The sequence below is a fragment of the Kogia breviceps genome, chromosome 1 (assembly GCF_026419965.1).
Source record: "Kogia breviceps isolate mKogBre1 chromosome 1, mKogBre1 haplotype 1, whole genome shotgun sequence".
Classification (NCBI taxonomy): Eukaryota; Metazoa; Chordata; class Mammalia; order Artiodactyla; family Physeteridae; genus Kogia; species Kogia breviceps.
In genome coordinates, this window is record NC_081310.1 from 69,151,034 (window position 1) to 69,178,609 (window position 27,576).

The following is a 27,576-nucleotide window of genomic DNA, read 5'->3' on the forward strand; positions in this document are numbered from 1 at the left end:
AGAGAGAAATTCTTCCAAAATGCGTTCAGGGACTGGCATGCAACCAGGATTGACCACATCTACAGCCCCAGCGGCAGAAGACATAAGGCTGGACACTCTTGGGGCTGAGACGATTGGTGAGGTTGGGAAAGCAAATGCAGACCCTTGAAAGGAATCCTGCGTGCTCCCCATTCCATGGCTCCCAACTCTCCAGGTTCAACGCAATCTTCCGACAGCGAAAGCACTCATTGGAAACCCAGCGGATGCTACACCGTGGGATCGGGAAAGCTTTCTGAAACTCACCTCAGTTTTCCTCTCCTGGTGCTCGTGTTCTCCATTCAGGCCCCCTTACTAACAATCTCCCCACTTGGAGACTCGGCGCCTTTCCATGCCTCTTTCGTACCGTCTGCAATTTGTCCGCAGGATGAACTGCAAGAGGGGGAACCAATGAGAGACTCGCTGGAGGTGTTTGGTCGGGCACATGTCACTCTCATTTCCCATCACGAAGAAGAATTCACCAGCGGTTCAGCCTGCCACCGCGGATCGACAATAGGGCGTGAAGCCATCCAGCCGTGTTGCGTCCCACTCACAAAAAAGCGACTTGGGAAATGGAGCTCAGGGGCCCTGCACTTCCCAAACCTGCAGAGTTCTAAACGATAACTATCGCCCCAAAATATATTGAGGTCAGGCTACGAAGAGGCGCTGAACGCAAGGCAGAACTGCAGGAAACGGATGTCAACGGGTACATCGGAATGGCCCCGATAGCACATGAAAAGCGCCAGAACGTGGACAATGATGCGGTTGGCCAAAAAGGGCGTATGCGTTTTTTCCTGAATATATTCAGGAAAAAACGCATACGCCCTTTTTGGCCAACCAAGCAACCTGGGAGAGCAAATCAGCACTACAAAGAAATCTCTCGCCCCCCCCCCCGGGGCAAAAGGGCCAGGCGAAAAAAGTCTAAAAACCAGAAAGGCAGGACAGCCCACGGAGTCAAGGGAGCCTTGTTAAGCTGATGGGCGGGATGTCAATGGCCAACAGCCAATCTTCACAAGTGTATCCTCTTTCCCAAACCATGTAAAACACAGAACCACAGAGCATAGGGCACTTCCACACATGGGCGTTGACCTTGGGAAAATGAAAAAATCAACCAGACACAGGGACCCCAAAGTTGAGGGCTGCTGTCTTGACAAGAACCTCCACTCCGGTACACGTTTCATATCCCAGGAAAGAGCCAAGTGGACAAAGACGAGTGGACAAGTGGACAAAGACTAGTGGACAAGTGGACAAGTGGTGCTACGTAGGTCCAATGGAGTGTCACTCAGCCATGAAATCCACGTCATGAGGCTGGTAGCAGCATCCTGAGTGGATTTAGGTACGATCATCCTCAGTGAAATAAGTCCCACAAAAAAAGAAACTTATGATATCACTTATCGAGGGAATGTAAAAATCGCTCCCCATGAACGGAATCCCCAAACAGAACAGAGTCACGCTTTTAGAAAACACACTTATGCCTGCTTCAGGGGAAAGGTGAGGTGCGGTGACGCATAAAACTCGAGTTTGAAATGAGCACAGATACCCTTCCGAAAACCGAATATGGAATGGACACGACCTACTCCTTGCTCAATCAACTGGACTCACCAGACCCTGTTCATCGCACAAGTATCTATCCGACTAGTAAGCATCCTAAAAGCTAAGTCTTGATATCTCTGTGTAAGTGCATCAAGGGTGTGTAAAGCGGCCTAAAACCAGCAGGGAAAATCAGCTCAGACCCATTCTGAGGATACATTTCCAACACAAAGAAGAAACAAGCAGGGCAAAACAGAGAGAAATTCTTCCAAAATGCGTTCAGGGACTGGCATGCAACCAGGATTGACCACATCTACAGCCCCAGCGGCAGAAGACATAAGGCTGGACACTCTTGGGGCTGAGACGATTGGTGAGGTTGGGAAAGCAAATGCAGACCCTTGAAAGGAATCCTGCGTGCTCCCCATTCCATGGCTCCCAACTCTCCAGGTTCAACGCAATCTTCCGACAGCGAAAGCACTCATTGGAAACCCAGCGGATGCTACACCGTGGGATCGGGAAAGCTTTCTGAAACTCACCTCAGTTTTCCTCTCCTGGTGCTCGTGTTCTCCATTCAGGCCCCCTTACTAACAATCTCCCCACTTGGAGACTCGGCGCCTTTCCATGCCTCTTTCGTACCGTCTGCAATTTGTCCGCAGGATGAACTGCAAGAGGGGGAACCAATGAGAGACTCGCTGGAGGTGTTTGGTCGGGCACATGTCACTCTCATTTCCCATCACGAAGAAGAATTCACCAGCGGTTCAGCCTGCCACCGCGGATCGACAATAGGGCGTGAAGCCATCCAGCCGTGTTGCGTCCCACTCACAAAAAAGCGACTTGGGAAATGGAGCTCAGGGGCCCTGCACTTCCCAAACCTGCAGAGTTCTAAACGATAACTATCGCCCCAAAATATATTGAGGTCAGGCTACGAAGAGGCGCTGAACGCAAGGCAGAACTGCAGGAAACGGATGTCAACGGGTACATCGGAATGGCCCCGATAGCACATGAAAAGCGCCAGAACGTGGACAATGATGCGGTTGGCCAAAAAGGGCGTATGCGTTTTTTCCTGAATATATTCAGGAAAAAACGCATACGCCCTTTTTGGCCAACCAAGCAACCTGGGAGAGCAAATCAGCACTACAAAGAAATCTCTCGCCCCCCCCCCCCGGGGCAAAAGGGCCAGGCGAAAAAAGTCTAAAAACCAGAAAGGCAGGACAGCCCACGGAGTCAAGGGAGCCTTGTTAAGCTGATGGGCGGGATGTCAATGGCCAACAGCCAATCTTCACAAGTGTATCCTCTTTCCCAAACCATGTAAAACACAGAACCACAGAGCATAGGGCACTTCCACACATGGGCGTTGACCTTGGGAAAATGAAAAAATCAACCAGACACAGGGACCCCAAAGTTGAGGGCTGCTGTCTTGACAAGAACCTCCACTCCGGTACACGTTTCATATCCCAGGAAAGAGCCAAGTGGACAAAGACGAGTGGACAAGTGGACAAAGACAAGTGGACAAGTGGACAAGTGGTGCTACGTAGGTCCAATGGAGTGTCACTCAGCCATGAAATCCACGTCATGAGGCTGGTAGCAGCATCCTGAGTGGATTTAGGTACGATCATCCTCAGTGAAATAAGTCCCACAAAAAAAGAAACTTATGATATCACTTATCGAGGGAATGTAAAAATCGCTCCCCATGAACGGAATCCCCAAACAGAACAGAGTCACGCTTTTAGAAAACACACTTATGCCTGCTTCAGGGGAAAGGTGAGGTGCGGTGACGCATAAAACTCGAGTTTGAAATGAGCACAGATACCCTTCCGAAAACCGAATATGGAATGGACACGACCTACTCCTTGCTCAATCAACTGGACTCACCAGACCCTGTTCATCGCACAAGTATCTATCCGACTAGTAAGCATCCTAAAAGCTAAGTCTTGATATCTCTGTGTAAGTGCATCAAGGGTGTGTAAAGCGGCCTAAAACCAGCAGGGAAAATCAGCTCAGACCCATTCTGAGGATACATTTCCAACACAAAGAAGAAACAAGCAGGGCAAAACAGAGAGAAATTCTTCCAAAATGCGTTCAGGGACTGGCATGCAACCAGGATTGACCACATCTACAGCCCCAGCGGCAGAAGACATAAGGCTGGACACTCTTGGGGCTGAGACGATTGGTGAGGTTGGGAAAGCAAATGCAGACCCTTGAAAGGAATCCTGCGTGCTCCCCATTCCATGGCTCCCAACTCTCCAGGTTCAACGCAATCTTCCGACAGCGAAAGCACTCATTGGAAACCCAGCGGATGCTACACCGTGGGATCGGGAAAGCTTTCTGAAACTCACCTCAGTTTTCCTCTCCTGGTGCTCGTGTTCTCCATTCAGGCCCCCTTACTAACAATCTCCCCACTTGGAGACTCGGCGCCTTTCCATGCCTCTTTCGTACCGTCTGCAATTTGTCCGCAGGATGAACTGCAAGAGGGGGAACCAATGAGAGACTCGCTGGAGGTGTTTGGTCGGGCACATGTCACTCTCATTTCCCATCACGAAGAAGAATTCACCAGCGGTTCAGCCTGCCACCGCGGATCGACAATAGGGCGTGAAGCCATCCAGCCGTGTTGCGTCCCACTCACAAAAAAGCGACTTGGGAAATGGAGCTCAGGGGCCCTGCACTTCCCAAACCTGCAGAGTTCTAAACGATAACTATCGCCCCAAAATATATTGAGGTCAGGCTACGAAGAGGCGCTGAACGCAAGGCAGAACTGCAGGAAACGGATGTCAACGGGTACATCGGAATGGCCCCGATAGCACATGAAAAGCGCCAGAACGTGCACAATGATGCGGTTGGCCAAAAAGGGCGTATGCGTTTTTTCCTGAATATATTCAGGAAAAAACGCATACGCCCTTTTTGGCCAACCAAGCAACCTGGGAGAGCAAATCAGCACTACAAAGAAATCTCTCGCCCCCCCCCCCCGGGGCAAAAGGGCCAGGCGAAAAAAGTCTAAAAACCAGAAAGGCAGGACAGCCCACGGAGTCAAGGGAGCCTTGTTAAGCTGATGGGCGGGATGTCAATGGCCAACAGCCAATCTTCACAAGTGTATCCTCTTTCCCAAACCATGTAAAACACAGAACCACAGAGCATAGGGCACTTCCACACATGGGCGTTGACCTTGGGAAAATGAAAAAATCAACCAGACACAGGGACCCCAAAGTTGAGGGCTGCTGTCTTGACAAGAACCTCCACTCCGGTACACGTTTCATATCCCAGGAAAGAGCCAAGTGGACAAAGACGAGTGGACAAGTGGACAAAGACAAGTGGACAAGTGGACAAGTGGTGCTACGTAGGTCCAATGGAGTGTCACTCAGCCATGAAATCCACGTCATGAGGCTGGTAGCAGCATCCTGAGTGGATTTAGGTACGATCATCCTCAGTGAAATAAGTCCCACAAAAAAAGAAACTTATGATATCACTTATCGAGGGAATGTAAAAATCGCTCCCCATGAACGGAATCCCCAAACAGAACAGAGTCACGCTTTTAGAAAACACACTTATGCCTGCTTCAGGGGAAAGGTGAGGTGCGGTGACGCATAAAACTCGAGTTTGAAATGAGCACAGATACCCTTCCGAAAACCGAATATGGAATGGACACGACCTACTCCTTGCTCAATCAACTGGACTCACCAGACCCTGTTCATCGCACAAGTATCTATCCGACTAGTAAGCATCTTAAAAGCTAAGTCTTGATATCTCTGTGTAAGTGCATCAAGGGTGTGTAAAGCGGCCTAAAACCAGCAGGGAAAATCAGCTCAGACCCATTCTGAGGATACATTTCCAACACAAAGAAGAAACAAGCAGGGCAAAACAGAGAGAAATTCTTCCAAAATGCGTTCAGGGACTGGCATGCAACCAGGATTGACCACATCTACAGCCCCAGCGGCAGAAGACATAAGGCTGGACACTCTTGGGGCTGAGACGATTGGTGAGGTTGGGAAAGCAAATGCAGACCCTTGAAAGGAATCCTGCGTGCTCCCCATTCCATGGCTCCCAACTCTCCAGGTTCAACGCAATCTTCCGACAGCGAAAGCACTCATTGGAAACCCAGCGGATGCTACACCGTGGGATCGGGAAAGCTTTCTGAAACTCACCTCAGTTTTCCTCTCCTGGTGCTCGTGTTCTCCATTCAGGCCCCCTTACTAACAATCTCCCCACTTGGAGACTCGGCGCCTTTCCATGCCTCTTTCGTACCGTCTGCAATTTGTCCGCAGGATGAACTGCAAGAGGGGGAACCAATGAGAGACTCGCTGGAGGTGTTTGGTCGGGCACATGTCACTCTCATTTCCCATCACGAAGAAGAATTCACCAGCGGTTCAGCCTGCCACCGCGGATCGACAATAGGGCGTGAAGCCATCCAGCCGTGTTGCGTCCCACTCACAAAAAAGCGACTTGGGAAATGGAGCTCAGGGGCCCTGCACTTCCCAAACCTGCAGAGTTCTAAACGATAACTATCGCCCCAAAATATATTGAGGTCAGGCTACGAAGAGGCGCTGAACGCAAGGCAGAACTGCAGGAAACGGATGTCAACGGGTACATCGGAATGGCCCCGATAGCACATGAAAAGCGCCAGAACGTGGACAATGATGCGGTTGGCCAAAAAGGGCGTATGCGTTTTTTCCTGAATATATTCAGGAAAAAACGCATACGCCCTTTTTGGCCAACCAAGCAACCTGGGAGAGCAAATCAGCACTACAAAGAAATCTCTCGCCCCCCCCCCCGGGGCAAAAGGGCCAGGCGAAAAAAGTCTAAAAACCAGAAAGGCAGGACAGCCCACGGAGTCAAGGGAGCCTTGTTAAGCTGATGGGCGGGATGTCAATGGCCAACAGCCAATCTTCACAAGTGTATCCTCTTTCCCAAACCATGTAAAACACAGAACCACAGAGCATAGGGCACTTCCACACATGGGCGTTGACCTTGGGAAAATGAAAAAATCAACCAGACACAGGGACCCCAAAGTTGAGGGCTGCTGTCTTGACAAGAACCTCCACTCCGGTACACGTTTCATATCCCAGGAAAGAGCCAAGTGGACAAAGACGAGTGGACAAGTGGACAAAGACAAGTGGACAAGTGGACAAGTGGTGCTACGTAGGTCCAATGGAGTGTCACTCAGCCATGAAATCCACGTCATGAGGCTGGTAGCAGCATCCTGAGTGGATTTAGGTACGATCATCCTCAGTGAAATAAGTCCCACAAAAAAAGAAACTTATGATATCACTTATCGAGGGAATGTAAAAATCGCTCCCCATGAACGGAATCCCCAAACAGAACAGAGTCACGCTTTTAGAAAACACACTTATGCCTGCTTCAGGGGAAAGGTGAGGTGCGGTGACGCATAAAACTCGAGTTTGAAATGAGCACAGATACCCTTCCGAAAACCGAATATGGAATGGACACGACCTACTCCTTGCTCAATCAACTGGACTCACCAGACCCTGTTCATCGCACAAGTATCTATCCGACTAGTAAGCATCTTAAAAGCTAAGTCTTGATATCTCTGTGTAAGTGCATCAAGGGTGTGTAAAGCGGCCTAAAACCAGCAGGGAAAATCAGCTCAGACCCATTCTGAGGATACATTTCCAACACAAAGAAGAAACAAGCAGGGCAAAACAGAGAGAAATTCTTCCAAAATGCGTTCAGGGACTGGCATGCAACCAGGATTGACCACATCTACAGCCCCAGCGGCAGAAGACATAAGGCTGGACACTCTTGGGGCTGAGACGATTGGTGAGGTTGGGAAAGCAAATGCAGACCCTTGAAAGGAATCCTGCGTGCTCCCCATTCCATGGCTCCCAACTCTCCAGGTTCAACGCAATCTTCCGACAGCGAAAGCACTCATTGGAAACCCAGCGGATGCTACACCGTGGGATCGGGAAAGCTTTCTGAAACTCACCTCAGTTTTCCTCTCCTGGTGCTCGTGTTCTCCATTCAGGCCCCCTTACTAACAATCTCCCCACTTGGAGACTCGGCGCCTTTCCATGCCTCTTTCGTACCGTCTGCAATTTGTCCGCAGGATGAACTGCAAGAGGGGGAACCAATGAGAGACTCGCTGGAGGTGTTTGGTCGGGCACATGTCACTCTCATTTCCCATCACGAAGAAGAATTCACCAGCGGTTCAGCCTGCCACCGCGGATCGACAATAGGGCGTGAAGCCATCCAGCCGTGTTGCGTCCCACTCACAAAAAAGCGACTTGGGAAATGGAGCTCAGGGGCCCTGCACTTCCCAAACCTGCAGAGTTCTAAACGATAACTATCGCCCCAAAATATATTGAGCGCAGGCTACGAAGAGGCGCTGAACGCAAGGCAGAACTGCAGGAAACGGATGTCAACGGGTACATCGGAATGGCCCCGATAGCACATGAAAAGCGCCAGAACGTGGACAATGATGCGGTTGGCCAAAAAGGGCGTATGCGTTTTTTCCTGAATATATTCAGGAAAAAACGCATACGCCCTTTTTGGCCAACCAAGCAACCTGGGAGAGCAAATCAGCACTACAAAGAAATCTCTCGCCCCCCCCCGGGGGCAAAAGGGCCAGGCGAAAAAAGTCTAAAAACCAGAAAGGCAGGACAGCCCACGGAGTCAAGGGAGCCTTGTTAAGCTGATGGGCGGGATGTCAATGGCCAACAGCCAATCTTCACAAGTGTATCCTCTTTCCCAAACCATGTAAAACACAGAACCACAGAGCATAGGGCACTTCCACACATGGGCGTTGACCTTGGGAAAATGAAAAAATCAACCAGACACAGGGACCCCAAAGTTGAGGGCTGCTGTCTTGACAAGAACCTCCACTCCGGTACACGTTTCATATCCCAGGAAAGAGCCAAGTGGACAAAGACGAGTGGACAAGTGGACAAAGACAAGTGGACAAGTGGACAAGTGGTGCTACGCAGGTCCAATGGAGTGTCACTCAGCCATGAAATCCACGTCATGAGGCTGGTAGCAGCATCCTGAGTGGATTTAGGTACGATCATCCTCAGTGAAATAAGTCCCACAAAAAAAGAAACTTATGATATCACTTATCGAGGGAATGTAAAAATCGCTCCCCATGCACGGAATCCCCAAACAGAACAGAGTCACGCTTTTACAAAACACACTTATGCCTGCTTCAGGGGAAAGGTGAGGTGCGGTGACGCATAAAACTCGAGTTTGAAATGAGCACAGATACCCTTCCGAAAACCGAATATGGAATGGACACGACCTACTCCTTGCTCAATCAACTGGACTCACCAGACCCTGTTCATCGCACAAGTATCTATCCGACTAGTAAGCATCTTAAAAGCTAAGTCTTGATATCTCTGTGTAAGTGCATCAAGGGTGTGTAAAGCGGCCTAAAACCAGCAGGGAAAATCAGCTCAGACCCATTCTGAGGATACATTTCCAACACAAAGAAGAAACAAGCAGGGCAAAACAGAGAGAAATTCTTCCAAAATGCGTTCAGGGACTGGCATGCAACCAGGATTGACCACATCTACAGCCCCAGCGGCAGAAGACATAAGGCTGGACACTCTTGGGGCTGAGACGATTGGTGAGGTTGGGAAAGCAAATGCAGACCCTTGAAAGGAATCCTGCGTGCTCCCCATTCCATGGCTCCCAACTCTCCAGGTTCAACGCAATCTTCCGACAGCGAAAGCACTCATTGGAAACCCAGCGGATGCTACACCGTGGGATCGGGAAAGCTTTCTGAAACTCACCTCAGTTTTCCTCTCCTGGTGCTCGTGTTCTCCATTCAGGCCCCCTTACTAACAATCTCCCCACTTGGAGACTCGGCGCCTTTCCATGCCTCTTTCGTACCGTCTGCAATTTGTCCGCAGGATGAACTGCAAGAGGGGGAACCAATGAGAGACTCGCTGGAGGTGTTTGGTCGGGCACATGTCACTCTCATTTCCCATCACGAAGAAGAATTCACCAGCGGTTCAGCCTGCCACCGCGGATCGACAATAGGGCGTGAAGCCATCCAGCCGTGTTGCGTCCCACTCACAAAAAAGCGACTTGGGAAATGGAGCTCAGGGGCCCTGCACTTCCCAAACCTGCAGAGTTCTAAACGATAACTATCGCCCCAAAATATATTGAGGTCAGGCTACGAAGAGGCGCTGAACGCAAGGCAGAACTGCAGGAAACGGATGTCAACGGGTACATCGGAATGGCCCCGATAGCACATGAAAAGCGCCAGAACGTGGACAATGATGCGGTTGGCCAAAAAGGGCGTATGCGTTTTTTCCTGAATATATTCAGGAAAAAACGCATACGCCCTTTTTGGCCAACCAAGCAACCTGGGAGAGCAAATCAGCACTACAAAGAAATCTCTCGCCCCCCCCCCGGGGGCAAAAGGGCCAGGCGAAAAAAGTCTAAAAACCAGAAAGGCAGGACAGCCCACGGAGTCAAGGGAGCCTTGTTAAGCTGATGGGCGGGATGTCAATGGCCAACAGCCAATCTTCACAAGTGTATCCTCTTTCCCAAACCATGTAAAACACAGAACCACAAAGCATAGGGCACTTCCCCACATGGGCGTTGACCTTGGGAAAATGAAAAAATCAACCAGACACAGGGACCCCAAAGTTGAGGGCTGCTGTCTTGACAAGAACCTCCACTCCGGTACACGTTTCATATCCCAGGAAAGAGCCAAGTGGACAAAGACGAGTGGACAAGTGGACAAAGACAAGTGGACAAGTGGTGCTACGTAGGTCCAATGGAGTGTCACTCAGCCATGAAATCCACGTCATGAGGCTGGTAGCAGCATCCTGAGTGGATTTAGGTACGATCATCCTCAGTGAAATAAGTCCCACAAAAAAAGAAACTTATGATATCACTTATCGAGGGAATGTAAAAATCGCTCCCCATGAACGGAATCCCCAAACAGAACAGAGTCACGCTTTTAGAAAACACACTTATGCCTGCTTCAGGGGAAAGGTGAGGTGCGGTGACGCATAAAACTCGAGTTTGAAATGAGCACAGATACCCTTCCGAAAACCGAATATGGAATGGACACGACCTACTCCTTGCTCAATCAACTGGACTCACCAGACCCTGTTCATCGCACAAGTATCTATCCGACTAGTAAGCATCTTAAAAGCTAAGTCTTGATATCTCTGTGTAAGTGCATCAAGGGTGTGTAAAGCGGCCTAAAACCAGCAGGGAAAATCAGCTCAGACCCATTCTGAGGATACATTTCCAACACAAAGAAGAAACAAGCAGGGCAAAACAGAGAGAAATTCTTCCAAAATGCGTTCAGGGACTGGCATGCAACCAGGATTGACCACATCTACAGCCCCAGCGGCAGAAGACATAAGGCTGGACACTCTTGGGGCTGAGACGATTGGTGAGGTTGGGAAAGCAAATGCAGACCCTTGAAAGGAATCCTGCGTGCTCCCCATTCCATGGCTCCCAACTCTCCAGGTTCAACGCAATCTTCCGACAGCGAAAGCACTCATTGGAAACCCAGCGGATGCTACACCGTGGGATCGGGAAAGCTTTCTGAAACTCACCTCAGTTTTCCTCTCCTGGTGCTCGTGTTCTCCATTCAGGCCCCCTTACTAACAATCTCCCCACTTGGAGACTCGGCGCCTTTCCATGCCTCTTTCGTACCGTCTGCAATTTGTCCGCAGGATGAACTGCAAGAGGGGGAACCAATGAGAGACTCGCTGGAGGTGTTTGGTCGGGCACATGTCACTCTCATTTCCCATCACGAAGAAGAATTCACCAGCGGTTCAGCCTGCCACCGCGGATCGACAATAGGGCGTGAAGCCATCCAGCCGTGTTGCGTCCCACTCACAAAAAAGCGACTTGGGAAATGGAGCTCAGGGGCCCTGCACTTCCCAAACCTGCAGAGTTCTAAACGATAACTATCGCCCCAAAATATATTGAGGTCAGGCTACGAAGAGGCGCTGAACGCAAGGCAGAACTGCAGGAAACGGATGTCAACGGGTACATCGGAATGGCCCCGATAGCACATGAAAAGCGCCAGAACGTGGACAATGATGCGGTTGGCCAAAAAGGGCGTATGCGTTTTTTCCTGAATATATTCAGGAAAAAACGCATACGCCCTTTTTGGCCAACCAAGCAACCTGGGAGAGCAAATCAGCACTACAAAGAAATCTCTCGCCCCCCCCCGGGGCAAAAGGGCCAGGCGAAAAAAGTCTAAAAACCAGAAAGGCAGGACAGCCCACGGAGTCAAGGGAGCCTTGTTAAGCTGATGGGCGGGATGTCAATGGCCAACAGCCAATCTTCACAAGTGTATCCTCTTTCCCAAACCATGTAAAACACAGAACCACAGAGCATAGGGCACTTCCCCACATGGGCGTTGACCTTGGGAAAATGAAAAAATCAACCAGACACAGGGACCCCAAAGTTGAGGGCTGCTGTCTTGACAAGAACCTCCACTCCGGTACACGTTTCATATCCCAGGAAAGAGCCAAGTGGACAAAGACGAGTGGACAAGTGGACAAAGACAAGTGGACAAGTGGACAAGTGGTGCTACGTAGGTCCAATGGAGTGTCACTCAGCCATGAAATCCACGTCATGAGGCTGGTAGCAGCATCCTGAGTGGATTTAGGTACGATCATCCTCAGTGAAATAAGTCCCACAAAAAAAGAAACTTATGATATCACTTATCGAGGGAATGTAAAAATCGCTCCCCATGCACGGAATCCCCAAACAGAACAGAGTCACGCTTTTACAAAACACACTTATGCCTGCTTCAGGGGAAAGGTGAGGTGCGGTGACGCATAAAACTCGAGTTTGAAATGAGCACAGATACCCTTCCGAAAACCGAATATGGAATGGACACGACCTACTCCTTGCTCAATCAACTGGACTCACCAGACCCAGTTCATCGCACAAGTATCTATCCGACTAGTAAGCATCCTAAAAGCTAAGTCTTGATATCTCTGTGTAAGTGCATCAAGGGTGTGTAAAGCGGCCTAAAACCAGCAGGGAAAATCAGCTCAGACCCATTCTGAGGATACATTTCCAACACAAAGAAGAAACAAGCAGGGCAAAACAGAGAGAAATTCTTCCAAAATGCGTTCAGGGACTGGCATGCAACCAGGATTGACCACATCTACAGCCCCAGCGGCAGAAGACATAAGGCTGGACACTCTTGGGGCTGAGACGATTGGTGAGGTTGGGAAAGCAAATGCAGACCCTTGAAAGGAATCCTGCGTGCTCCCCATTCCATGGCTCCCAACTCTCCAGGTTCAACGCAATCTTCCGACAGCGAAAGCACTCATTGGAAACCCAGCGGATGCTACACCGTGGGATCGGGAAAGCTTTCTGAAACTCACCTCAGTTTTCCTCTCCTGGTGCTCGTGTTCTCCATTCAGGCCCCCTTACTAACAATCTCCCCACTTGGAGACTCGGCGCCTTTCCATGCCTCTTTCGTACCGTCTGCAATTTGTCCGCAGGATGAACTGCAAGAGGGGGAACCAATGAGAGACTCGCTGGAGGTGTTTGGTCGGGCACATGTCACTCTCATTTCCCATCACGAAGAAGAATTCACCAGCGGTTCAGCCTGCCACCGCGGATCGACAATAGGGCGTGAAGCCATCCAGCCGTGTTGCGTCCCACTCACAAAAAAGCGACTTGGGAAATGGAGCTCAGGGGCCCTGCACTTCCCAAACCTGCAGAGTTCTAAACGATAACTACCGCCCCAAAATATATTGAGGTCAGGCTACGAAGAGGCGCTGAACGCAAGGCAGAACTGCAGGAAACGGATGTCAACGGGTACATCGGAATGGCCCCGATAGCACATGAAAAGCGCCAGAACGTGCACAATGATGCGGTTGGCCAAAAAGGGCGTATGCGTTTTTTCCTGAATATATTCAGGAAAAAACGCATACGCCCTTTTTGGCCAACCAAGCAACCTGGGAGAGCAAATCAGCACTACAAAGAAATCTCTCGCCCCCCCCCCCGGGGGCAAAAGGGCCAGGCGAAAAAAGTCTAAAAACCAGAAAGGCAGGACAGCCCACGGAGTCAAGGGAGCCTTGTTAAGCTGATGGGCGGGATGTCAATGGCCAACAGCCAATCTTCACAAGTGTATCCTCTTTCCCAAACCATGTAAAACACAGAACCACAGAGCATAGGGCACTTCCCCACATGGGCGTTGACCTTGGGAAAATGAAAAAATCAACCAGACACAGGGACCCCAAAGTTGAGGGCTGCTGTCTTGACAAGAACCTCCACTCCGGTACACGTTTCATATCCCAGGAAAGAGCCAAGTGGACAAAGACGAGTGGACAAGTGGACAAAGACAAGTGGACAAGTGGACAAGTGGTGCTACGTAGGTCCAATGGAGTGTCACTCAGCCATGAAATCCACGTCATGAGGCTGGTAGCAGCATCCTGAGTGGATTTAGGTACGATCATCCTCAGTGAAATAAGTCCCACAAAAAAAGAAACTTATGATATCACTTATCGAGGGAATGTAAAAATCGCTCCCCATGAACGGAATCCCCAAACAGAACAGAGTCACGCTTTTAGAAAACACACTTATGCCTGCTTCAGGGGAAAGGTGAGGTGCGGTGACGCATAAAACTCGAGTTTGAAATGAGCACAGATACCCTTCCGAAAACCGAATATGGAATGGACACGACCTACTCCTTGCTCAATCAACTGGACTCACCAGACCCAGTTCATCGCACAAGTATCTATCCGACTAGTAAGCATCCTAAAAGCTAAGTCTTGATATCTCTGTGTAAGTGCATCAAGGGTGTGTAAAGCGGCCTAAAACCAGCAGGGAAAATCAGCTCAGACCCATTCTGAGGATACATTTCCAACACAAAGAAGAAACAAGCAGGGCAAAACAGAGAGAAATTCTTCCAAAATGCGTTCAGGGACTGGCATGCAACCAGGATTGACCACATCTACAGCCCCAGCGGCAGAAGACATAAGGCTGGACACTCTTGGGGCTGAGACGATTGGTGAGGTTGGGAAAGCAAATGCAGACCCTTGAAAGGAATCCTGCGTGCTCCCCATTCCATGGCTCCCAACTCTCCAGGTTCAACGCAATCTTCCGACAGCGAAAGCACTCATTGGAAACCCAGCGGATGCTACACCGTGGGATCGGGAAAGCTTTCTGAAACTCACCTCAGTTTTCCTCTCCTGGTGCTCGTGTTCTCCATTCAGGCCCCCTTACTAACAATCTCCCCACTTGGAGACTCGGCGCCTTTCCATGCCTCTTTCGTACCGTCTGCAATTTGTCCGCAGGATGAACTGCAAGAGGGGGAACCAATGAGAGACTCGCTGGAGGTGTTTGGTCGGGCACATGTCACTCTCATTTCCCATCACGAAGAAGAATTCACCAGCGGTTCAGCCTGCCACCGCGGATCGACAATAGGGCGTGAAGCCATCCAGCCGTGTTGCGTCCCACTCACAAAAAAGCGACTTGGGAAATGGAGCTCAGGGGCCCTGCACTTCCCAAACCTGCAGAGTTCTAAACGATAACTATCGCCCCAAAATATATTGAGGTCAGGCTACGAAGAGGCGCTGAACGCAAGGCAGAACTGCAGGAAACGGATGTCAACGGGTACATCGGAATGGCCCCGATAGCACATGAAAAGCGCCAGAACGTGGACAATGATGCGGTTGGCCAAAAAGGGCGTATGCGTTTTTTCCTGAATATATTCAGGAAAAAACGCATACGCCCTTTTTGGCCAACCAAGCAACCTGGGAGAGCAAATCAGCACTACAAAGAAATCTCTCGCCCCCCCCCGGGGCAAAAGGGCCAGGCGAAAAAAGTCTAAAAACCAGAAAGGCAGGACAGCCCACGGAGTCAAGGGAGCCTTGTTAAGCTGATGGGCGGGATGTCAATGGCCAACAGCCAATCTTCACAAGTGTATCCTCTTTCCCAAACCATGTAAAACACAGAACCACAGAGCATAGGGCACTTCCCCACATGGGCGTTGACCTTGGGAAAATGAAAAAATCAACCAGACACAGGGACCCCAAAGTTGAGGGCTGCTGTCTTGACAAGAACCTCCACTCCGGTACACGTTTCATATCCCAGGAAAGAGCCAAGTGGACAAAGACGAGTGGACAAGTGGACAAAGACAAGTGGACAAGTGGACAAGTGGTGCTACGTAGGTCCAATGGAGTGTCACTCAGCCATGAAATCCACGTCATGAGGCTGGTAGCAGCATCCTGAGTGGATTTAGGTACGATCATCCTCAGTGAAATAAGTCCCACAAAAAAAGAAACTTATGATATCACTTATCGAGGGAATGTAAAAATCGCTCCCCATGAACGGAATCCCCAAACAGAACAGAGTCACGCTTTTAGAAAACACACTTATGCCTGCTTCAGGGGAAAGGTGAGGTGCGGTGACGCATAAAACTCGAGTTTGAAATGAGCACAGATACCCTTCCGAAAACCGAATATGGAATGGACACGACCTACTCCTTGCTCAATCAACTGGACTCACCAGACCCAGTTCATCGCACAAGTATCTATCCGACTAGTAAGCATCCTAAAAGCTAAGTCTTGATATCTCTGTGTAAGTGCATCAAGGGTGTGTAAAGCGGCCTAAAACCAGCAGGGAAAATCAGCTCAGACCCATTCTGAGGATACATTTCCAACACAAAGAAGAAACAAGCAGGGCAAAACAGAGAGAAATTCTTCCAAAATGCGTTCAGGGACTGGCATGCAACCAGGATTGACCACATCTACAGCCCCAGCGGCAGAAGACATAAGGCTGGACACTCTTGGGGCTGAGACGATTGGTGAGGTTGGGAAAGCAAATGCAGACCCTTGAAAGGAATCCTGCGTGCTCCCCATTCCATGGCTCCCAACTCTCCAGGTTCAACGCAATCTTCCGACAGCGAAAGCACTCATTGGAAACCCAGCGGATGCTACACCGTGGGATCGGGAAAGCTTTCTGAAACTCACCTCAGTTTTCCTCTCCTGGTGCTCGTGTTCTCCATTCAGGCCCCCTTACTAACAATCTCCCCACTTGGAGACTCGGCGCCTTTCCATGCCTCTTTCGTACCGTCTGCAATTTGTCCGCAGGATGAACTGCAAGAGGGGGAACCAATGAGAGACTCGCTGGAGGTGTTTGGTCGGGCACATGTCACTCTCATTTCCCATCACGAAGAAGAATTCACCAGCGGTTCAGCCTGCCACCGCGGATCGACAATAGGGCGTGAAGCCATCCAGCCGTGTTGCGTCCCACTCACAAAAAAGCGACTTGGGAAATGGAGCTCAGGGGCCCTGCACTTCCCAAACCTGCAGAGTTCTAAACGATAACTACCGCCCCAAAATATATTGAGGTCAGGCTACGAAGAGGCGCTGAACGCAAGGCAGAACTGCAGGAAACGGATGTCAACGGGTACATCGGAATGGCCCCGATAGCACATGAAAAGCGCCAGAACGTGGACAATGATGCGGTTGGCCAAAAAGGGCGTATGCGTTTTTTCCTGAATATATTCAGGAAAAAACGCATACGCCCTTTTTGGCCAACCAAGCAACCTGGGAGAGCAAATCAGCACTACAAAGAAATCTCTCGCCCCCCCCCCCCCGGGGCAAAAGGGCCAGGCGAAAAAAGTCTAAAAACCAGAAAGGCAGGACAGCCCACGGAGTCAAGGGAGCCTTGTTAAGCTGATGGGCGGGATGTCAATGGCCAACAGCCAATCTTCACAAGTGTATCCTCTTTCCCAAACCATGTAAAACACAGAACCACAGAGCATAGGGCACTTCCCCACATGGGCGTTGACCTTGGGAAAATGAAAAAATCAACCAGACACAGGGACCCCAAAGTTGAGGGCTGCTGTCTTGACAAGAACCTCCACTCCGGTACACGTTTCATATCCCAGGAAAGAGCCAAGTGGACAAAGACGAGTGGACAAGTGGACAAAGACAAGTGGACAAGTGGACAAGTGGTGCTACGTAGGTCCAATGGAGTGTCACTCAGCCATGAAATCCACGTCATGAGGCTGGTAGCAGCATCCTGAGTGGATTTAGGTACGATCATCCTCAGTGAAATAAGTCCCACAAAAAAAGAAACTTATGATATCACTTATCGAGGGAATGTAAAAATCGCTCCCCATGAACGGAATCCCCAAACAGAACAGAGTCACGCTTTTAGAAAACACACTTATGCCTGCTTCAGGGGAAAGGTGAGGTGCGGTGACGCATAAAACTCGAGTTTGAAATGAGCACAGATACCCTTCCGAAAACCGAATATGGAATGGACACGACCTACTCCTTGCTCAATCAACTGGACTCACCAGACCCTGTTCATCGCACAAGTATCTATCCGACTAGTAAGCATCTTAAAAGCTAAGTCTTGATATCTCTGTGTAAGTGCATCAAGGGTGTGTAAAGCGGCCTAAAACCAGCAGGGAAAATCAGCTCAGACCCATTCTGAGGATACATTTCCAACACAAAGAAGAAACAAGCAGGGCAAAACAGAGAGAAATTCTTCCAAAATGCGTTCAGGGACTGGCATGCAACCAGGATTGACCACATCTACAGCCCCAGCGGCAGAAGACATAAGGCTGGACACTCTTGGGGCTGAGACGATTGGTGAGGTTGGGAAAGCAAATGCAGACCCTTGAAAGGAATCCTGCGTGCTCCCCATTCCATGGCTCCCAACTCTCCAGGTTCAACGCAATCTTCCGACAGCGAAAGCACTCATTGGAAACCCAGCGGATGCTACACCGTGGGATCGGGAAAGCTTTCTGAAACTCACCTCAGTTTTCCTCTCCTGGTGCTCGTGTTCTCCATTCAGGCCCCCTTACTAACAATCTCCCCACTTGGAGACTCGGCGCCTTTCCATGCCTCTTTCGTACCGTCTGCAATTTGTCCGCAGGATGAACTGCAAGAGGGGGAACCAATGAGAGACTCGCTGGAGGTGTTTGGTCGGGCACATGTCACTCTCATTTCCCATCACGAAGAAGAATTCACCAGCGGTTCAGCCTGCCACCGCGGATCGACAATAGGGCGTGAAGCCATCCAGCCGTGTTGCGTCCCACTCACAAAAAAGCGACTTGGGAAATGGAGCTCAGGGGCCCTGCACTTCCCAAACCTGCAGAGTTCTAAACGATAACTATCGCCCCAAAATATATTGAGGTCAGGCTACGAAGAGGCGCTGAACGCAAGGCAGAACTGCAGGAAACGGATGTCAACGGGTACATCGGAATGGCCCCGATAGCACATGAAAAGCGCCAGAACGTGGACAATGATGCGGTTGGCCAAAAAGGGCGTATGCGTTTTTTCCTGAATATATTCAGGAAAAAACGCATACGCCCTTTTTGGCCAACCAAGCAACCTGGGAGAGCAAATCAGCACTACAAAGAAATCTCTCGCCCCCCCCCCCCCGGGGCAAAAGGGCCAGGCGAAAAAAGTCTAAAAACCAGAAAGGCAGGACAGCCCACGGAGTCAAGGGAGCCTTGTTAAGCTGATGGGCGGGATGTCAATGGCCAACAGCCAATCTTCACAAGTGTATCCTCTTTCCCAAACCATGTAAAACACAGAACCACAGAGCATAGGGCACTTCCACACATGGGCGTTGACCTTGGGAAAATGAAAAAATCAACCAGACACAGGGACCCCAAAGTTGAGGGCTGCTGTCTTGACAAGAACCTCCACTCCGGTACACGTTTCATATCCCAGGAAAGAGCCAAGTGGACAAAGACGAGTGGACAAGTGGACAAAGACAAGTGGACAAGTGGACAAGTGGTGCTACGTAGGTCCAATGGAGTGTCACTCAGCCATGAAATCCACGTCATGAGGCTGGTAGCAGCATCCTGAGTGGATTTAGGTACGATCATCCTCAGTGAAATAAGTCCCACAAAAAAAGAAACTTATGATATCACTTATCGAGGGAATGTAAAAATCGCTCCCCATGAACGGAATCCCCAAACAGAACAGAGTCACGCTTTTAGAAAACACACTTATGCCTGCTTCAGGGGAAAGGTGAGGTGCGGTGACGCATAAAACTCGAGTTTGAAATGAGCACAGATACCCTTCCGAAAACCGAATATGGAATGGACACGACCTACTCCTTGCTCAATCAACTGGACTCACCAGACCCTGTTCATCGCACAAGTATCTATCCGACTAGTAAGCATCTTAAAAGCTAAGTCTTGATATCTCTGTGTAAGTGCATCAAGGGTGTGTAAAGCGGCCTAAAACCAGCAGGGAAAATCAGCTCAGACCCATTCTGAGGATACATTTCCAACACAAAGAAGAAACAAGCAGGGCAAAACAGAGAGAAATTCTTCCAAAATGCGTTCAGGGACTGGCATGCAACCAGGATTGACCACATCTACAGCCCCAGCGGCAGAAGACATAAGGCTGGACACTCTTGGGGCTGAGACGATTGGTGAGGTTGGGAAAGCAAATGCAGACCCTTGAAAGGAATCCTGCGTGCTCCCCATTCCATGGCTCCCAACTCTCCAGGTTCAACGCAATCTTCCGACAGCGAAAGCACTCATTGGAAACCCAGCGGATGCTACACCGTGGGATCGGGAAAGCTTTCTGAAACTCACCTCAGTTTTCCTCTCCTGGTGCTCGTGTTCTCCATTCAGGCCCCCTTACTAACAATCTCCCCACTTGGAGACTCGGCGCCTTTCCATGCCTCTTTCGTACCGTCTGCAATTTGTCCGCAGGATGAACTGCAAGAGGGGGAACCAATGAGAGACTCGCTGGAGGTGTTTGGTCGGGCACATGTCACTCTCATTTCCCATCACGAAGAAGAATTCACCAGCGGTTCAGCCTGCCACCGCGGATCGACAATAGGGCGTGAAGCCATCCAGCCGTGTTGCGTCCCACTCACAAAAAAGCGACTTGGGAAATGGAGCTCAGGGGCCCTGCACTTCCCAAACCTGCAGAGTTCTAAACGATAACTATCGCCCCAAAATATATTGAGGTCAGGCTACGAAGAGGCGCTGAACGCAAGGCAGAACTGCAGGAAACGGATGTCAACGGGTACATCGGAATGGCCCCGATAGCACATGAAAAGCGCCAGAACGTGGACAATGATGCGGTTGGCCAAAAAGGGCGTATGCGTTTTTTCCTGAATATATTCAGGAAAAAACGCATACGCCCTTTTTGGCCAACCAAGCAACCTGGGAGAGCAAATCAGCACTACAAAGAAATCTCTCGCCCCCCCCCCCGGGGGCAAAAGGGCCAGGCGAAAAAAGTCTAAAAACCAGAAAGGCAGGACAGCCCACGGAGTCAAGGGAGCCTTGTTAAGCTGATGGGCGGGATGTCAATGGCCAACAGCCAATCTTCACAAGTGTATCCTCTTTCCCAAACCATGTAAAACACAGAACCACAGAGCATAGGGCACTTCCACACATGGGCGTTGACCTTGGGAAAATGAAAAAATCAACCAGACACAGGGACCCCAAAGTTGAGGGCTGCTGTCTTGACAAGAACCTCCACTCCGGTACACGTTTCATATCCCAGGAAGGAGCCAAGTGGACAAAGACGAGTGGACAAGTGGACAAAGACAAGTGGACAAGTGGTGCTACGTAGGTCCAATGGAGTGTCACTCAGCCATGAAATCCACGTCATGAGGCTGGTAGCAGCATCCTGAGTGGATTTAGGTACGATCATCCTCAGTGAAATAAGTCCCACAAAAAAAGAAACTTATGATATCACTTATCGAGGGAATGTAAAAATCGCTCCCCATGAACGGAATCCCCAAACAGAACAGAGTCACGCTTTTAGAAAACACACTTATGCCTGCTTCAGGGGAAAGGTGAGGTGCGGTGACGCATAAAACTCGAGTTTGAAATGAGCACAGATACCCTTCCGAAAACCGAATATGGAATGGACACGACCTACTCCTTGCTCAATCAACTGGACTCACCAGACCCTGTTCATCGCACAAGTATCTATCCGACTAGTAAGCATCTTAAAAGCTAAGTCTTGATATCTCTGTGTAAGTGCATCAAGGGTGTGTAAAGCGGCCTAAAACCAGCAGGGAAAATCAGCTCAGACCCATTCTGAGGATACATTTCCAACACAAAGAAGAAACAAGCAGGGCAAAACAGAGAGAAATTCTTCCAAAATGCGTTCAGGGACTGGCATGCAACCAGGATTGACCACATCTACAGCCCCAGCGGCAGAAGACATAAGGCTGGACACTCTTGGGGCTGAGACGATTGGTGAGGTTGGGAAAGCAAATGCAGACCCTTGAAAGGAATCCTGCGTGCTCCCCATTCCATGGCTCCCAACTCTCCAGGTTCAACGCAATCTTCCGACAGCGAAAGCACTCATTGGAAACCCAGCGTATGCTACACCGTGGGATCGGGAAAGCTTTCTGAAACTCACCTCAGTTTTCCTCTCCTGGTGCTCGTGTTCTCCATTCAGGCCCCCTTACTAACAATCTCCCCACTTGGAGACTCGGCGCCTTTCCATGCCTCTTTCGTACCGTCTGCAATTTGTCCGCAGGATGAACTGCAAGAGGGGGAACCAATGAGAGACTCGCTGGAGGTGTTTGGTCGGGCACATGTCACTCTCATTTCCCATCACGAAGAAGAATTCACCAGCGGTTCAGCCTGCCACCGCGGATCGACAATAGGGCGTGAAGCCATCCAGCCGTGTTGCGTCCCACTCACAAAAAAGCGACTTGGGAAATGGAGCTCAGGGGCCCTGCACTTCCCAAACCTGCAGAGTTCTAAACGATAACTATCGCCCCAAAATATATTGAGGTCAGGCTACGAAGAGGCGCTGAACGCAAGGCAGAACTGCAGGAAACGGATGTCAACGGGTACATCGGAATGGCCCCGATAGCACATGAAAAGCGCCAGAACGTGGACAATGATGCGGTTGGCCAAAAAGGGCGTATGCGTTTTTTCCTGAATATATTCAGGAAAAAACGCATACGCCCTTTTTGGCCAACCAAGCAACCTGGGAGAGCAAATCAGCACTACAAAGAAATCTCTCGCCCCCCCCCCCGGGGCAAAAGGGCCAGGCGAAAAAAGTCTAAAAACCAGAAAGGCAGGACAGCCCACGGAGTCAAGGGAGCCTTGTTAAGCTGATGGGCGGGATGTCAATGGCCAACAGCCAGTCTTCACAAGTGTATCCTCTTTCCCAAACCATGTAAAACACAGAACCACAGAGCATAGGGCACTTCCACACATGGGCGTTGACCTTGGGAAAATGAAAAAATCAACCAGACACAGGGACCCCAAAGTTGAGGGCTGCTGTCTTGACAAGAACCTCCACTCCGGTACACGTTTCATATCCCAGGAAAGAGCCAAGTGGACAAAGACGAGTGGACAAGTGGACAAAGACAAGTGGACAAGTGGACAAGTGGTGCTACGTAGGTCCAATGGAGTGTCACTCAGCCATGAAATCCACGTCATGAGGCTGGTAGCAGCATCCTGAGTGGATTTAGGTACGATCATCCTCAGTGAAATAAGTCCCACAAAAAAAGAAACTTATGATATCACTTATCGAGGGAATGTAAAAATCGCTCCCCATGAACGGAATCCCCAAACAGAACAGAGTCACGCTTTTAGAAAACACACTTATGCCTGCTTCAGGGGAAAGGTGAGGTGCGGTGACGCATAAAACTCGAGTTTGAAATGAGCACAGATACCCTTCCGAAAACCGAATATGGAATGGACACGACCTACTCCTTGCTCAATCAACTGGACTCACCAGACCCTGTTCATCGCACAAGTATCTATCCGACTAGTAAGCATCCTAAAAGCTAAGTCTTGATATCTCTGTGTAAGTGCATCAAGGGTGTGTAAAGCGGCCTAAAACCAGCAGGGAAAATCAGCTCAGACCCATTCTGAGGATACATTTCCAACACAAAGAAGAAACAAGCAGGGCAAAACAGAGAGAAATTCTTCCAAAATGCGTTCAGGGACTGGCATGCAACCAGGATTGACCACATCTACAGCCCCAGCGGCAGAAGACATAAGGCTGGACACTCTTGGGGCTGAGACGATTGGTGAGGTTGGGAAAGCAAATGCAGACCCTTGAAAGGAATCCTGCGTGCTCCCCATTCCATGGCTCCCAACTCTCCAGGTTCAACGCAATCTTCCGACAGCGAAAGCACTCATTGGAAACCCAGTGGATGCTACACCGTGGGATCGGGAAAGCTTTCTGAAACTCACCTCAGTTTTCCTCTCCTGGTGCTCGTGTTCTCCATTCAGGCCCCCTTACTAACAATCTCCCCACTTGGAGACTCGGCGCCTTTCCATGCCTCTTTCGTACCGTCTGCAATTTGTCCGCAGGATGAACTGCAAGAGGGGGAACCAATGAGAGACTCGCTGGAGGTGTTTGGTCGGGCACATGTCACTCTCATTTCCCATCACGAAGAAGAATTCACCAGCGGTTCAGCCTGCCACCGCGGATCGACAATAGGGCGTGAAGCCATCCAGCCGTGTTGCGTCCCACTCACAAAAAAGCGACTTGGGAAATGGAGCTCAGGGGCCCTGCACTTCCCAAACCTGCAGAGTTCTAAACGATAACTATCGCCCCAAAATATATTGAGGTCAGGCTACGAAGAGGCGCTGAACGCAAGGCAGAACTGCAGGAAACGGATGTCAACGGGTACATCGGAATGGCCCCGATAGCACATGAAAAGCGCCAGAACGTGCACAATGATGCGGTTGGCCAAAAAGGGCGTATGCGTTTTTTCCTGAATATATTCAGGAAAAAACGCATACGCCCTTTTTGGCCAACCAAGCAACCTGGGAGAGCAAATCAGCACTACAAAGAAATCTCTCGCCCCCCCCCCCGGGGCAAAAGGGCCAGGCGAAAAAAGTCTAAAAACCAGAAAGGCAGGACAGCCCACGGAGTCAAGGGAGCCTTGTTAAGCTGATGGGCGGGATGTCAATGGCCAACAGCCAATCTTCACAAGTGTATCCTCTTTCCCAAACCATGTAAAACACAGAACCACAGAGCATAGGGCACTTCCACACATGGGCGTTGACCTTGGGAAAATGAAAAAATCAACCAGACACAGGGACCCCAAAGTTGAGGGCTGCTGTCTTGACAAGAACCTCCACTCCGGTACACGTTTCATATCCCAGGAAAGAGCCAAGTGGACAAAGACGAGTGGACAAGTGGACAAAGACAAGTGGACAAGTGGACAAGTGGTGCTACGTAGGTCCAATGGAGTGTCACTCAGCCATGAAATCCACGTCATGAGGCTGGTAGCAGCATCCTGAGTGGATTTAGGTACGATCATCCTCAGTGAAATAAGTCCCACAAAAAAAGAAACTTATGATATCACTTATCGAGGGAATGTAAAAATCGCTCCCCATGAACGGAATCCCCAAACAGAACAGAGTCACGCTTTTAGAAAACACACTTATGCCTGCTTCAGGGGAAAGGTGAGGTGCGGTGACGCATAAAACTCGAGTTTGAAATGAGCACAGATACCCTTCCGAAAACCGAATATGGAATGGACACGACCTACTCCTTGCTCAATCAACTGGACTCACCAGACCCTGTTCATCGCACAAGTATCTATCCGACTAGTAAGCATCTTAAAAGCTAAGTCTTGATATCTCTGTGTAAGTGCATCAAGGGTGTGTAAAGCGGCCTAAAACCAGCAGGGAAAATCAGCTCAGACCCATTCTGAGGATACATTTCCAACACAAAGAAGAAACAAGCAGGGCAAAACAGAGAGAAATTCTTCCAAAATGCGTTCAGGGACTGGCATGCAACCAGGATTGACCACATCTACAGCCCCAGCGGCAGAAGACATAAGGCTGGACACTCTTGGGGCTGAGACGATTGGTGAGGTTGGGAAAGCAAATGCAGACCCTTGAAAGGAATCCTGCGTGCTCCCCATTCCATGGCTCCCAACTCTCCAGGTTCAACGCAATCTTCCGACAGCGAAAGCACTCATTGGAAACCCAGCGGATGCTACACCGTGGGATCGGGAAAGCTTTCTGAAACTCACCTCAGTTTTCCTCTCCTGGTGCTCGTGTTCTCCATTCAGGCCCCCTTACTAACAATCTCCCCACTTGGAGACTCGGCGCCTTTCCATGCCTCTTTCGTACCGTCTGCAATTTGTCCGCAGGATGAACTGCAAGAGGGGGAACCAATGAGAGACTCGCTGGAGGTGTTTGGTCGGGCACATGTCACTCTCATTTCCCATCACGAAGAAGAATTCACCAGCGGTTCAGCCTGCCACCGCGGATCGACAATAGGGCGTGAAGCCATCCAGCCGTGTTGCGTCCCACTCACAAAAAAGCGACTTGGGAAATGGAGCTCAGGGGCCCTGCACTTCCCAAACCTGCAGAGTTCTAAACGATAACTATCGCCCCAAAATATATTGAGGTCAGGCTACGAAGAGGCGCTGAACGCAAGGCAGAACTGCAGGAAACGGATGTCAACGGGTACATCGGAATGGCCCCGATAGCACATGAAAAGCGCCAGAACGTGGACAATGATGCGGTTGGCCAAAAAGGGCGTATGCGTTTTTTCCTGAATATATTCAGGAAAAAACGCATACGCCCTTTTTGGCCAACCAAGCAACCTGGGAGAGCAAATCAGCACTACAAAGAAATCTCTCGCCCCCCCCCCCGGGGGCAAAAGGGCCAGGCGAAAAAAGTCTAAAAACCAGAAAGGCAGGACAGCCCACGGAGTCAAGGGAGCCTTGTTAAGCTGATGGGCGGGATGTCAATGGCCAACAGCCAATCTTCACAAGTGTATCCTCTTTCCCAAACCATGTAAAACACAGAACCACAGAGCATAGGGCACTTCCACACATGGGCGTTGACCTTGGGAAAATGAAAAAATCAACCAGACACAGGGACCCCAAAGTTGAGGGCTGCTGTCTTGACAAGAACCTCCACTCCGGTACACGTTTCATATCCCAGGAAGGAGCCAAGTGGACAAAGACGAGTGGACAAGTGGACAAAGACAAGTGGACAAGTGGTGCTACGTAGGTCCAATGGAGTGTCACTCAGCCATGAAATCCACGTCATGAGGCTGGTAGCAGCATCCTGAGTGGATTTAGGTACGATCATCCTCAGTGAAATAAGTCCCACAAAAAAAGAAACTTATGATATCACTTATCGAGGGAATGTAAAAATCGCTCCCCATGAACGGAATCCCCAAACAGAACAGAGTCACGCTTTTAGAAAACACACTTATGCCTGCTTCAGGGGAAAGGTGAGGTGCGGTGACGCATAAAACTCGAGTTTGAAATGAGCACAGATACCCTTCCGAAAACCGAATATGGAATGGACACGACCTACTCCTTGCTCAATCAACTGGACTCACCAGACCCTGTTCATCGCACAAGTATCTATCCGACTAGTAAGCATCTTAAAAGCTAAGTCTTGATATCTCTGTGTAAGTGCATCAAGGGTGTGTAAAGCGGCCTAAAACCAGCAGGGAAAATCAGCTCAGACCCATTCTGAGGATACATTTCCAACACAAAGAAGAAACAAGCAGGGCAAAACAGAGAGAAATTCTTCCAAAATGCGTTCAGGGACTGGCATGCAACCAGGATTGACCACATCTACAGCCCCAGCGGCAGAAGACATAAGGCTGGACACTCTTGGGGCTGAGACGATTGGTGAGGTTGGGAAAGCAAATGCAGACCCTTGAAAGGAATCCTGCGTGCTCCCCATTCCATGGCTCCCAACTCTCCAGGTTCAACGCAATCTTCCGACAGCGAAAGCACTCATTGGAAACCCAGCGGATGCTACACCGTGGGATCGGGAAAGCTTTCTGAAACTCACCTCAGTTTTCCTCTCCTGGTGCTCGTGTTCTCCATTCAGGCCCCCTTACTAACAATCTCCCCACTTGGAGACTCGGCGCCTTTCCATGCCTCTTTCGTACCGTCTGCAATTTGTCCGCAGGATGAACTGCAAGAGGGGGAACCAATGAGAGACTCGCTGGAGGTGTTTGGTCGGGCACATGTCACTCTCATTTCCCATCACGAAGAAGAATTCACCAGCGGTTCAGCCTGCCACCGCGGATCGACAATAGGGCGTGAAGCCATCCAGCCGTGTTGCGTCCCACTCACAAAAAAGCGACTTGGGAAATGGAGCTCAGGGGCCCTGCACTT